This window comes from Salvelinus alpinus, chromosome 8, assembly GCF_045679555.1.
Source record: "Salvelinus alpinus chromosome 8, SLU_Salpinus.1, whole genome shotgun sequence".
In the NCBI taxonomy this organism is placed as follows: Eukaryota; Metazoa; Chordata; class Actinopteri; order Salmoniformes; family Salmonidae; genus Salvelinus; species Salvelinus alpinus.
In genome coordinates this window covers 17,657,758-17,671,455 of record NC_092093.1, presented here as the reverse complement: position 1 = coordinate 17,671,455, position 13,698 = coordinate 17,657,758, and the positions used below count along the sequence as shown (strand labels likewise).

General features: G+C 43.9%; 1 protein-coding gene across 3 annotated transcripts in view; it reads right to left on the bottom strand.

The window, feature by feature from the left end:
* Nucleotides 1-9,362, bottom strand: part of LOC139582651 (consortin-like) — a 30,223-nt gene extending 20,861 nt beyond the window's left edge. For 2 of the 3 annotated variants that reach the window (XM_071412842.1, XM_071412843.1), the window contains exons 1-5: nucleotides 9,022-9,362; nucleotides 7,687-7,908; nucleotides 7,285-7,378; nucleotides 2,143-2,221; nucleotides 1,572-1,741 (exon numbers count right to left, since the gene is read on the bottom strand). The gene's annotated coding sequence lies outside the window, so the exon portion shown is untranslated. Of the gene's footprint in view, nucleotides 1-1,571; nucleotides 1,742-2,142; nucleotides 2,222-2,340; nucleotides 5,521-7,284; nucleotides 7,379-7,686; nucleotides 7,909-9,021 lie in introns of all 3 variants that reach the window. The other variant, XM_071412844.1, reaches the window with a different exon arrangement.
* Between the last annotated feature and the right edge of the window lie 4,336 nt (nucleotides 9,363-13,698).

Here is a 13,698-nt window from a genome sequence, read left to right as displayed (position 1 = left end):
AGTGTAATGTTCTTGGTTTGGTTTTATTAAAACGTTGCACCTGCTTCCGACTCACCGCTGTTACGATCAATGAGGACAATTGTGAGGAGTCAGGCGCAGAGAGCAAAGATATGGGGAAAAACCACTCTTTAATGTCCAACCAGAAGAACAACTGGTAACGTCAAAACATTGGCGTAAAAATCCGACTTGAATAAAGTACACACTGGAAAATAAATCCAGACTGTGGAAAACCCCAAAATAAACGAACAACCTCATACAAAACAGAAAGACAAGCCCGCACAAACAGAAACGGGCTAAACGAACTTAAATAGCACCACCCTAACAACCAAACAATAAACAGGTGAAATCAATTAGTCAAAACCAAACGAAAAGGAAAAAGGGATCGGTGGCAGCTAGTAGACCGGCGACGACGACCGCCGAGCGCCACTCGAACAGGAAGGGAAGCCACCTTCGGTAATACTCGTTACAACCGCCCCATCATTACAATAGTAAATTGATTTGTTTTCTCAACCCCATAATGACAAAGTGAAAAAATGTTTTTAGAAATGTTTGCTAATTTATTGAAAATGAAAAACATAGTTTGTAGAATACTTTGTCGAAGCACCTTTGGCAGCAGTTACAGCTATGCGTCTTTCTAGGTAAGTTTCTAAGAGTTTCCACACCTGGATTGTGCAACATTTGCACATTATTCTTGAAAGAATTCTTCAAGCTCTGTCAAATTGGTTGTTGATTATTGCTGGACATGGAGCTGGTTAGTACCTTCAAGTACCTGGGAACAGTGCTGGACAACAAGTTGATGTTTGAGGAGAACACAGATGCCATCTGTAAAAAGCGACAGCAGAAGTTTTTTCTTTCCTGAGAAAGATTAACTTGTTTAATATCAGCAAGACAGCCAATTACACTGTTTTACAGGAGTTTTATTGAATCCGTACTGATGTTCTCAATGGTGGCCTGGTTTGGCAATCTTAATGTTTGCAACAGAAATAGGTTGGACAGGGTGGTTAAGGCGGACAGCAAGGTCATCGGGGTGCAATAGGCACATCTCTCAGTGACATTCAGAAAGCAAGTGGTGAGGAGAGTAGCTAACAGTAGCTCTCCTCCTAGACTGGCCTGATCACCCCCGCAACGATTTTGCGCTTCTCCCCTCAAGTTGTTGTTTTAGACTTCCCAAACTCAATAGCAACAGATTCAAGAACTCTTTTATCCCACAGGCCATACACTTTTTGAATCTGCACGTACGTGAAATTAAATGTATATATTTTGCTGCACTTTTGCACTATGACTGCTCCTTTTTATTGATTTTAAGATAGCAACCGATCTCAATATTTCATGTTGTGTATATCTGTTGTATTGTTGTCACTGTCAAGGAGTGTGAATACTTTCTGAAGGCACTGTATGTAGTGCACATGGAGATTATGTACATGCTAGTATCATGTAATGCATGCTAAGTTTGCGATTGTGTTTGGCTATTTATGTGTTTGTACACAAACTCAAGAAAAGCCCTGATTTCCCCTGATATACTAAACATGTATCCAAGCCTATCTTTAAACACCAACATCTCGCCCCCTCACCTGTTTGTCTGCTCCTCCTCTCCTCTGCAGCCTCTCCACGTCGTCTAACTCATACACCTTGATCTCGTAGGCCTCTGGGATGTCACTCTCTATCCAGCGAGACCTGGGGGCACTGGCTGACCTCCTGAGAGAGAGGGACGTGTCATGGGAGAGACGCCGCGGGTGGGAGCCTACAGGTCAAGTAGAATGGAATAGAATGGAGTACAGATGTAAGATCTAAATTGGACCTGTATTGTCACAGAAAAATAATCATGCAGCAACAGAATTTGAACGTTTAGTCCATAGTGTTGCTTGTCAGTGGTTAGGCTATTAGCTGGACAAAATGAGGCTACATGAAAATACTGTTAAGGAAAAAAGAGTTGGTTGAGTGCGGTCTTAATGCAAGCATCGGTCTGTGGTGGTAAATAGACGGCTACGAATAACATAGATGAGAACTCTCTTGGTAGATAGTGTGGTCTACACCTTCTCATAAGGTACTATACCTCAGGCGAGCAATACCTTGAGACTTATATAGACATCTTGCACCAGCTGTTCCTGACAAAAAGACACACACCCCCACCCCTCGTCTTACCAGACGTAGCTTCTCTGTTCTTCCGGTGCATTAAATCCCTCCAGCTGTATATTATCCATGTCGTCGTTCAGCCACAACTCTGTGAAACACAAGATATTACAGTTCTTAATGTCCTGTTGGTAGGATATCATAGGTCATCAATTTTATTTTCCAATGATTGCACGTTAGCAAGTAGAATTGATGGCAGTGGGAGTTTACTCGATCGCCTACGGATTCTCAAAAGGCAGCCCGATCTGCGTCCTCTTTTCCTCCATCTTTTCTTCACACAAATGACGGGGATCTGGGCCTGTTCACGGGAGAGCACTATATGTTTCTCGTCGGACTCGTTAAAGGAAAAAGCTTCTTCCAGTTCGTGGTGAGTAATCCTAGTTCTGATGTCCACAAGTTATTTCCGGTCATAGGAGACGGTAACAGCAACATTATGTACAAAATAAGTAAAAAAAATATTACAAACCACACAACAACAAAAAAATACTAAATAGCACAATTGGTTATGGGCATGTAAAACGTCAGCCATTTCTCTTCGACGCCATTTTAACTAGATAACACAGCCACAAAGTCTCCATCTGCTCCTTGTTACATCACACTTCCTCATGATTTTTGGATTGTACCTCACAACCTCCAACACTTGGTCTGGAATGTAATTACATACTAACATGGCTAGTGGCTAACGTTAGCCCGCTTGAACTAGCTACTGAGCTAGCATACGAGTTTGGTAGCACAGAGTAGATCCTCCATATGGCGTTGAGAAGTTTAGAAGATATCCGGAAATAAGTTAATAAGTATGTAATATCCCAAAAACATAACTATGTTTGTACTTATAGGTAACCAGATTGTGACTGCAACTAAGTTACTAAATCTTTGACCACACTGTGTTGTTACATTGGTGAGTAAAAACTCCTACCCTTCACATGAAGCAACATGCAAAGTTATTAATGGTTGCATCCCAAATGGAACCCTATTCACTATGTAGTGCACTACTTTCAACCAGAGCCCTATGGCCTCTGGTCAAAAGCAGTGCACTATATAGGGAGTAGGGTGCAACCATAGTTTGTGCAGGAGTTCTTCAATCTACAATGTACAGAAATTGAAACCTTTGGCACCGCCCTCTGAGAGCTGCTGTTGGACGTGCAGAGTAAAGAACAGGCTACTGATGGGACTTTTTATAAATGCAGAAAATCACGAATCAAAATAAATGTTATACCACAGTGACTATGCTATTTTTGCGAAGACTATTTGATTTTGAGTTTTGACATAAAAGTGTGTATGTGAAAACTATTTACAAGATGCACACATTCAGTTTTTCTGAACTCACTTCTCTCATGGATAAGAGGGAAGGTTGTGTTACCCGGTGCTGGTACATGTGCAGATCAAATACACCACTGGAACGCTGATTCAGCTGTGTACATGTTCTAATAATTAGAAAGATTGCTCAGAAAACCAGCTGTTTTAATCGCCGTATGCTTACTTCAAGTAAGGCCTAAAGCCGGTTAAGATAAACAGAGTAAGGGGTTTACATGACTAATGCCAATACTCGGCCTTCTGCCATAATCAGGATAATATAAAATTATTAGAGTGCATGTAAACTTACTCAGTCAGTCTTGCCTTTGCCCAAGCTACATTTCTTTCCTGTAATTTAACAGACAACTTATGCGTGAACCAAGGATTAGATCTGTCTTTCACCCGTATCCTTTTGTGCGGTGCATGTTTATCTGCAACAAAGTTAAACAGGGAAATAAAACAATTAAGAGCCTGATCCGAGTCAGTGATAGTTAACACAACCCAACAGTCACTCAGCCTCAGCTCAGACAAGAAATGTTGCTCATAAAAATTCCTAAAATGTATTTTTATAATAATGCATGAGCGAGATTTAGGTATCTTAACATCTCTTATGTAGGCTCCTGGACAATGGTCACTGAACTCATTGGCAAATATCCCATTTGCTGTAAACTTTTGAGGGGTATTTGTTAGAATAATATCTAAGAGAGTAGGTTTTTCAGGGTTTTTTAAATTGGATTTAGTAGTTGGACCGCAGGTCAGACAATTTGTTAAGAGCACATGAGGAGACCGAGGAAGGGCGATAAATTCCCGTTAGTGTCAAATGGGCATTATTACCAAGGCCCACATTTAGGACTAGACATTCAAATTGCTTAGGGACAGGGGTGGTGATGGATACAGAAACAGTCAAGTTGTTCTCTAAAAACATTATATCCAGTCAGAGACAAATCAGAGTCCAGTATAGACTTCTTTAACCAAGATTCAGTTATAACCAGAACGCCCGCCAGATTTACACAATAAAATAAATTATTGAAATCAAACTTCGAGCATTTACATGAATTACTCAAAGGCCGCAGCTGCGTGAATTCAGATCAGACGGAGTCTCTAATTCGAACATGCCACGTTCAGCCGGTAACCCCCTATTTATTAGAAAATACCATGGGGTTGGCTTGAATTGGAAGAGATACAAGATTGCCTAGAACTGAGCCATTAGGCCTATGCCTAGAATGAGGATGTGGATTAAAACAAGAGTAGAAACCACCTAAGTGATTCAGTAGGGAGGGAGGGACCCTAGGTTTACTCACTCTAATTGAATGAGGTTAAAGGCATCCACATGCTTCCCAGTTCAGTAGAGTTTGTGCAAATTCTATGACAACATTTTGTGACGTTTTTGTTCGTTTTGGACTTTGGTGAGGGTTTTTTCGGCTGTTCGGGGACACACATTTATTTCTGGAGGCAAGCCAAAGTTCGGAGCCGCTGTCTACGCCCCGTCGTCTGTGATTGGTCAACAGTAGGGATTCTCCAATAAATTCTTTGTTCAAATCAAATCAAATTTATTTATATAGCCCTTCTTACATCAGCTGATATCTCAAAGTGCTGTACAGAAACCCAGCCTAAAACCCCAAACAGCAAGCAATGCAGGTGTAGAAGCACGGTGGCTAGGAAAAACTCCCTAGAAAGGCCAGAACCTAGGAAGAAACCTAGAGAGGAACCAGACTATGAGGGGTGGCCAGTCCTCTTCTGGCTGTGCCGGGTGGAGATTATAACAGAACATGGCCAAGATGTTCAAATGTTCATAAATGACCAGCATGGTCAAATAATAATAATCACAGTAGTTGTCGAGGGTGTAGCAAGTCAGCACCTCAGGAGTAAATGTCAGTTGGCTTTTCATAGCCGATCATTAAGAGTATCTCTACCGCTCCTGCTGTCTCTAGAGAGTTGAAAACAGCAGGTCTGGGACAGGTAGCACGTCCGGTGAACAGGTCAGGATTCCATAGCCGCAGGCAGAACAGTTGAAACTGGAGCAGCAGCACGGGGAATGGGGGCAGCAAGGAGTCATCATGCCAGGTAGTCCTGAGGCATGGTCCTAGGGCTCAGATCCTCCGAGAGAGAGAAAGAAAGAGAGAAAGAGAGAATTAGAGAGAGCATACTTAAATTCACACAGGACACCGGATAAGACAGGAGAAGTACTCCAGATATAACAAACTGACCCTAGCCCCCCGACACATAAACTACTGCAGCATAAATACTGGAGGCTGAGACAGGAGGGTTCAGGAGACACTGTGGCCCCATCCGATGATACCCCCGGACAGGGCCAAACAGGCAGGATATAACCCCACCCACTTTGCCAAAGCACAGCCGCCACACCACTAGAGGGATACCTTCAACCACCAACTTACCATCCTGAGACAAGGCCGAGTATAGCCCACAAAGATCTCCGCCACGGCACAACCCAAGGGGGAGCGCCAACCCAGACAGGAAGATCACGTCAGTGACTCAACCCACTCAAGTGACGCACCCCTCCTAGGGACGGCATGAAAGAGCACCAGTAAGCCAGTAACTCAGCCCCTGTAATAAGGTTAGAGGCAGAGAATCCCAGTGGAGAGAGGGGAACCGGCCAGGCGGAGACAGCAAGGGCGGTTCGTTGCTCCAGAGCCTTTCCGTTCACCTTCACACTCCTGGGCCAGACTACACTCAATCATAGGACCCACTGAAGAGATGAGTCTTCAGTAAAGACTTAAAAGTTGAGACCGAGTCTGCGTCTCTCACATGGGTAGGCAGACCATTCCATAAAAATGGAGCTCTATAGGAGAAAGCCCTGCCTCCAGCTGTTTGCTTAGAAATTCTAGGGACAATTAGGAGGCCTGCGTCTTGTGACCGTAGCGTACGTGTAGGTATGTACGGCAGGACCAAATTGGAAAGATAGGTAGGAGCAAGCCCATGTAATGCTTTGTAGGTTAGCAGTAAAACCTTGAAATCAGCCCTTGCCTTAACAGGAAGCCAGTGTAGGGAGGCTAGCACTGGAGTAATATGATCAATTTTTTGGGTTCTAGTCAAGATTCTAGCAGCCGTATTTAGCACTAACTGAAGTTTATTTAGTTTGTTGTCATTGAACGAGAGATGACTCGTTTTCATGCACATTTTTTCACTGAAAAATACTGCACTAAACATCTATGTAGTTAGATGTAAAATTGCGCGACTAAAATCTCTTCGGCAAAAACATATGAAGATCCTCCCATGCCACCACTCATAGGAAATAGATGGATGAAGATCCTCCCATGCCATCGCTCATAGGAAATAGATGGATGAAGATCCTCCCATGCCACCACTCATAGGAAATAGATGGATGAAGCACCTCCCATGCCACCACTCATAGGAAATAGATGGATGAAGATCCTCCCATGCCACCACTCATAGGAAATAGATGGATGAAGCACCTCCCATGCCATCGCTCATAGGAAATAGATGGATGAAGCACCTCCCATGCCACCGCTCATAGGAAATAGATGGATGAAGCACCTCCCATGCCACCACTCATAGGAAATAGATGGATGAAGCACCTCCCATGCCACCACTCATAGGAAATAGATGGATGAAGCACCTCCCATGCCACCGCTCATAGGAAATAGATGGATGGAAGGGATGTATAAAAGAGATACATGAAAGAGATGGATTTGTTCCTTATGTAAAAGGGGTTGTGGTAATAGTCATTTTACTAGGCAAGTCGTCCGGGTTTGGCCGGGGTAGCCCGTCATTGTAAATAAGAATTTGTTCTTAACTGACTTGCCTAGTTAAATAAAGGTTACACAATAGCCACCCTCATATGAGCGTTGGTCATCCTGGCCACATACAGTCATTACTTACCCACTTCACCATGTCCAAAACACAGAATGCAGCCGTCTGCCCCGTTGACCACAGAACGGATGACGTCAGGCAGAATACCAACACACACCTCCGCCTGGCAGAGACAAAAAGGAGGGTGAAAAAACGAGAAAAGGAGGGTGAATCCTTCCATTCATCCACCTTAGCATTTAACCTGCTGTTTAAAACACTAATAAAATGAACGCTAAGAAGAATGAATTCATAAAATGCTCTGCTCTGGCTGAATGAGCTCGATCCATCGAACACTAACACACACTGCTAGGAAAGGAAAGAGGCTGAGAGTCTAAGACATAGCGATGGCTATCTGGAAACTGCATCTTATGTCCCATCAGTTTTCAGGTCATCAGACAGAGATAACAATCCAACCATACTGTACCCACAGACCTGGGTTGACTCTGGGGGGTAGGCTGCGTCAAAGACATATGCCTTAGAGGGACCGGTGGCTGCTCCAGAGTGTGTCGGTTTAGAGTTGAAATGTAGCTGTTGATTGTGGGTGGTAGCTGGGTCCATCATGGTGACCCTTCTTTTAGCTGGGTCCACTCTGAGAATGGGTGGCTGGGGAGGGGGTACGGGGGGAGAGGTGCAAACTCGCAGCACCACTTTGACCTGTAGGGAGAGAATAAAATTATTTTTCGGGGGGACTATTGGGAGCTGGGATGAATTGATGTTGGACACAGGAGGGAAATGATAGATCTACAGTATGCATGAAGTTTCTCTCCGTCATGTAAAGTGATAACTTGAGACTCCATTATCCAACTTGAATAATGGAGACTCAACTTGAATAATTTATTTTCTAAAAGGATTTGTAGAGTTTTTAGCATAACAGGTCAAGCTCAAAGTCAAGAGCTACAGGTAACTATGTTGAGATTATTTTCTAATTAGGTTGCTTTAGTAAAAACTAAGAGTACTTAAAGAGGCAAGCAGCAGTTGTTACATCCATTTTTGGACTTTTGTAAATTAATGATATGTAACCATTGATTCTTGAAGATTATACTGTAAATATTATACTGTAAATAAATGCCTCATGAGCTTAGTTCAACTGTTATACTCCATCAGAACACAAAATAAGCTTGTTTTACTCCAATGTTTGTAAACAAGGTAAACGTAAACAAACACTGAATAGCCTAAAAACATGGTTAAGACTATCATTTTGATATCATGGATGGTCAGTCCTTGCATCCAGCCCCATCCCTCAACTTTGTACTGAAACAGGGGTCGGGAGGACGCTTTGTTATTGTTTCAACTGCTGATTTAAATATTCCATATGGGAAAAACACCAGTAAAAACGTATTCTTCAAACGAGAAAACCGATAGAACCAAAAAGGCATAAAAATCCATGCATTATTAAACTATCTAAATCCTAGACAATAACACCTAAAGCATCAGATGGGATTGTAGAATAGTCAAAGTAGCTGTCGATATGGGTCACAGGCAGGATCCCTATTAAAGCAGGTAGGAAATGACAGACACATCACCATTAACCCTACCAGTCTCCCAGATTTCCTGATTCTATTCGCTTCTATCCACTGCTTTTTATATGTTTCCTTTGAAATTGGTGTAAGAAGACGTTAAGCTAACGGAAAAGGGATTTAGCACGGCTAGGCATCCGAGGAGAGATTTCAAACGTTACTCTGGTGAATAGTATGAAATACGTAGGCAGCGTATTTCCACAGCGCTGGACCCCTGCTGTTCACGAGATGGTGTCTCTTTCATACTAACTTGGTTAAAAGACTCCCGGGTGGCGCAGTGGTCTAGGGCACTGCATCGCAGAGGCTCTGTCGCAGCCGGCCGCGACCGGGAGGTCCGAGGGGCGACGCACAATTGGCATAGCGTCGTCCGGGTTAGGAGGGGTTTGTCTCATCGCGCACTAGCGACTCCTGTGGCGGGCCGGTCGCAGTGCGGGCTAACCAGGTCGCCAGGTGCACGGTGTTTCCTCCGACACATTGGTGCGGCTGGCTTCCGGGTTGGATGCGCGCTGTGTTAAGAAGCAGTGCGGCTTGGTTGGGTTGTGTTTCGGAGGACGCATGGCTTTCGACCTTCGTCTCTCCGGAGCCCGTATGGGAGTTGTAGCGATGAGACAAGATAGTACTACTAACAACTGGATACCACGAAATTGGGGAGAAAAGGGGGTCAAAATTTAAAAATAAAATAAAAAGAGAAGTATTTTGAGCAAAACCTGTATTAACAGTTAAAAAGCTACACATTGGTGGTGGATGAGGTGTTTATGTACTATAAAGCATTGAGATCCTATAATTCGGTGACATGATTCTATGTGTAATTGTATGCTGTAAAGTGTGAACAATGACTTTGAGCATCTGTAAAAGCACTACATACCTCCAATCAATGATCAATTATTATGAATTCATTACATCCTATATATCCTGAGTAAGAATGCTATGTTAACTGATTTCCACAGGTCCAGAGATGAACTCAGGAACACTGTGGATTTAAAGGCTCTAGGAGGTTTTATGTTCAGTTAGCTAAGACCCTAACAGCCACTTCACTAAGATCCCTCTGAGGTCTGACTCTGCACATGGGAAGGAACAGAACCTCACAGAATCACTACATGAAGACAATGAACCACATAATAATGCTAAATGAACTTAACTGAACTTATAAAACCTCTCTCTCTCTATCTCGCTCTTATAAAAGCTGTCAAGTGTGATTTACTTGATATCACAAAGCAGCACTTTAGAGCTGCATGATGTAATATCTGAGCATTGATTATGATGAATCGTAATAAAAGCCAGTGATGGGAGCTAGTCAGTCTGCTATCTGTTGGATGGAGGCTTGCTTTGTAACTCCTTCCCTGCAGAACAGATACAGGCGTCCCTAACTCTATTCTATTGACCTTGTGGCGCGTTCTAATTATGGGGGCTGAATCATTCAAGAAGCCATTTACTGAGAGAGAGAGCGAGAGAGAGAGAGAGAAAGATTCTCCCTGCGTTGTTCTGGGCTGAGTGCAAAATTAACCTCTCTCTCAATGTCAACAAAACGAAGGAACTGATCATGGACTTCAGGAAACAGCAGAGGGACCACGCACCCATCAACATCAATGGGGCAGCAGTGGAGAAAATGAAAAGCTTCATGTTCTTCGGTGTATACATCACTGACAATCTGAAATGATCCGCATTAGCGCCTCTTCAACCTCAGGAGGCTGAAGAAATTAATCTTAGGCACTTGAGCCACGGCCTGTTCACCCCGCTGCCATCCAGAAGGGGAGGTACGTACAGGTGCATCAAAGCAGGGACCGAGAGTGTAACGCTTGTCGTGGTTGGAAGAAGAGGAGGACCAATGCGCAGCGTGGTAAGTGTCCATATTGTTTTAATACGAATAATGAACACTGAACAAAAACAATAAAACGACAAACGAACACTCCTGTACGGTGAAACAGAAACACAGAACAGAAAATAATCACCCACAAAACACAATGAAAAACAGGCTACCTAAATATGGCTCCCAATCAGAGACAACGACTGACACCTGCCTCTGATTGAGAACCATACTAGGCCCAACACATAGAAATCTACCAACAGAACAAAACATAGAAAAACAACATAGAATGCCCACCCCAACTCACGCCCTGACCAAACTAAAATAAGGACATAACAAAGGAACTAAGGTCAGAACGTGACAGTACGGCGGCTCAGGACAGACGGGCGGCTCAGGACAGATGGGCGGCTCTGGCAGCTCAGACGGGAGCACCTGTAGGGAGGAGACGGAGAGACAGCCTGGTGCGTGGGGCTGCCACAGGACCCACCAGACTGGGCTGTGGGCTGTGGGGGAGCACTGGAGCTCTGGTGGGCAGCCTTGGCACCACTCCCCCAGGCTGGATGACTACTCTAGCCCGGACCCTCCAGAGTGCAGGCACAGGTTGAACCGGGCTGTGGGTGAGCACTGGAGATCTGGTGCATACTACGCGCACCTCCCCCTTAGGCTCAATTCCCATATTCGCCCGGCACGAGCGGAGCGCAGGCATAGGACACAAGGCACCCTCCCTGCACCCTCCCAGACACGCTGAGCAGGCACAATACGCCCTGGCTGGATGCCCACACTCGCATGACACTTTCGGGGGGCTGTCCTATAGCGCACCGGGCTATGGGCGAGTACTGGCGACACCGTGCGCTTAACCGCATAACGCGGTGCCTGACCAGTAACGCGACCAGTAACGCGCTTTTCAGAGAGACTGAAAAGCAGCTTCTATCTAAAGGCCATCAGACTGTTAAATAGTCACCACTAGCCGGCCTCCGCACAGTATCCTGCCCTGAAATTAGTCTCTGTTACTAGCCGGCTACCACCCGGTACTCTACCCTGCACCTTAGAGGCTGCTGCCCCATGTACATAGTCTCTGTTACTAGCTGGCTACCACCCGGTACTCTACCCTGCACCTTAGAGACTGCTGCCCTATGTACATAGACATGGAACACTGGTCATTTTAATCATGTTTACATACTTTTCTACCCACTTCATATGTATATACTGTATTCTAGTCAAGGCCTATACTATTTAACTATTGCTGTACATATACAATTATGTCCTACATATCCTACATATATACTAAATATTATATTTATATACTGTACATAATGTCTATACATCCCATAATATACATATATATTTATACTCCGGACTCCGACATAGCTCGTCCTAATATTTCTTAATTCCATAGTTTTACTTTTTAGATTTCAGTGTATAGTTGTGTATTGTTAGATATTACTGCACTATTGGAGCTAGGAACACAAGAATTTTGCTACACCTGCAATAATATCTAAATATGTGTATGCGACCAATAAAATGGGATTTGATTTGCAGGTGGGATGGGATGAGATGGGATGAGATGAGGTGGGACCCAGGCCTGTTATCTGTAACTCTAGACCAGCCGCAGCAGACCGTCTGTGAAATGCGAGGTAACCATATTGATTTCCTCTACAGTAGGCTATACCCCAGAGGGGGAGAGCAGAAACTGAAAGGGCGTTAGCACCATATTGTATGATAAAGATGGAGGTAGCACTATGAGTGCTGATATAGGATCTTCCTCACTTTATGACTCTGGAAACACTTCTAAGCAAATGGTTGTGGGATAACAATGTATTTATTCATTTGTTTGTTTGTTTATTTATTAAAAGTTTTAATTAAACATGCATTTTAACATTTATTTAGTCAGGTAAGTAATTGAGAACAAATTATCTTTTGCAATAATGACCTGGTTGGTCAAAACTGAGGTAAACCAATGAGTACAGTTGGTTACCTTGCCGACATTAGGTGCATCTTTGACTCTGTTGGCAGCTTGAAGCAGGCAGGTGGGGATCGGGGGTGGAGACCTCTGGATGATGCCCCTGTAGCAGGTGGTGTAATGGGGGGGAGGACGTTTGGCCCTTCCTCCTCGACGTCAGGCTCATTTTCTGAGCTACCCTGTGGAAAGACAGGATTTGGATCTTTCAAAAACACAGTAGGTACATTCTCAATGATGATTGAGAAACAGATTAATTATGTAATTTTTTTAATCATCATTCATTTAAAAAATACCTGAAGGAACCAATGTTTACTCTGTAGACATCTAACTGACCAGCTTTACACATACAGTACCTGACCAGAAAGGACAAGGTTGCAGAAGCCATTAGACTGATCTGAACCGGTACAGTCTCACTCTGTCCCTCTGAGAAGTTCTCTGAAAACTGTGGAGAGAAGGATCCTCTTTAGGTTTAGAATATCCATTGCCTTGTGTTCCAGTCTGTTCGGGCTATTAGCCAACTCCTCTTTGTGATCGTTCAATATGTTGCCAAAGTATGGCTTGGCAATGATAGAAGTCGGCTGGTATGGGACCAGGCTAGATTAGTCAGAGGGTTAAAAGGAGCATTTTGTCTAATAACAACTGAGATCCAAGATACCAGCTCACAGAGTAGAACTAAGGCAATGAGACCAAGAGTAGTTCTTCAGTGGTTCATCTGTAGATGTGAAAGCACATTGGGTTAACGGGACATTCATCATATAGCTCTACTCATAGATCAATAGTGTCACACATACTGTAGATAGTTCCAGGGTTGAATGGAGACTTGACTCAGACATTCAGACTCAGAGCCCCGTCCTCTGAACGTACTGCATCTCACTATTACACACCACATACTCCCGAGGCAGAGGATGTGTGTGAAGAATCCCACTCTGAACTCAACGCTGCTTTCCCTTCCCTACAGTCCTGGTTGGGTTGGGTTGGGTTGGGTTGGTGTGTGTGTGTGTGTGTGTGTGTGTGTGTGTGTGTGTGTGTGTGTGTGTGTGTGTGTGTGTGTGTGTGTGTGTGTGTGTGTGTGTGTGTGTGTGTGTGTGTGTGTGTGTGTGTGTGTGTGTGTGTGTGTGTGTGTGTGTGTGTGTGTGTGTGTGTGTGTAAGTAAAATACCAATT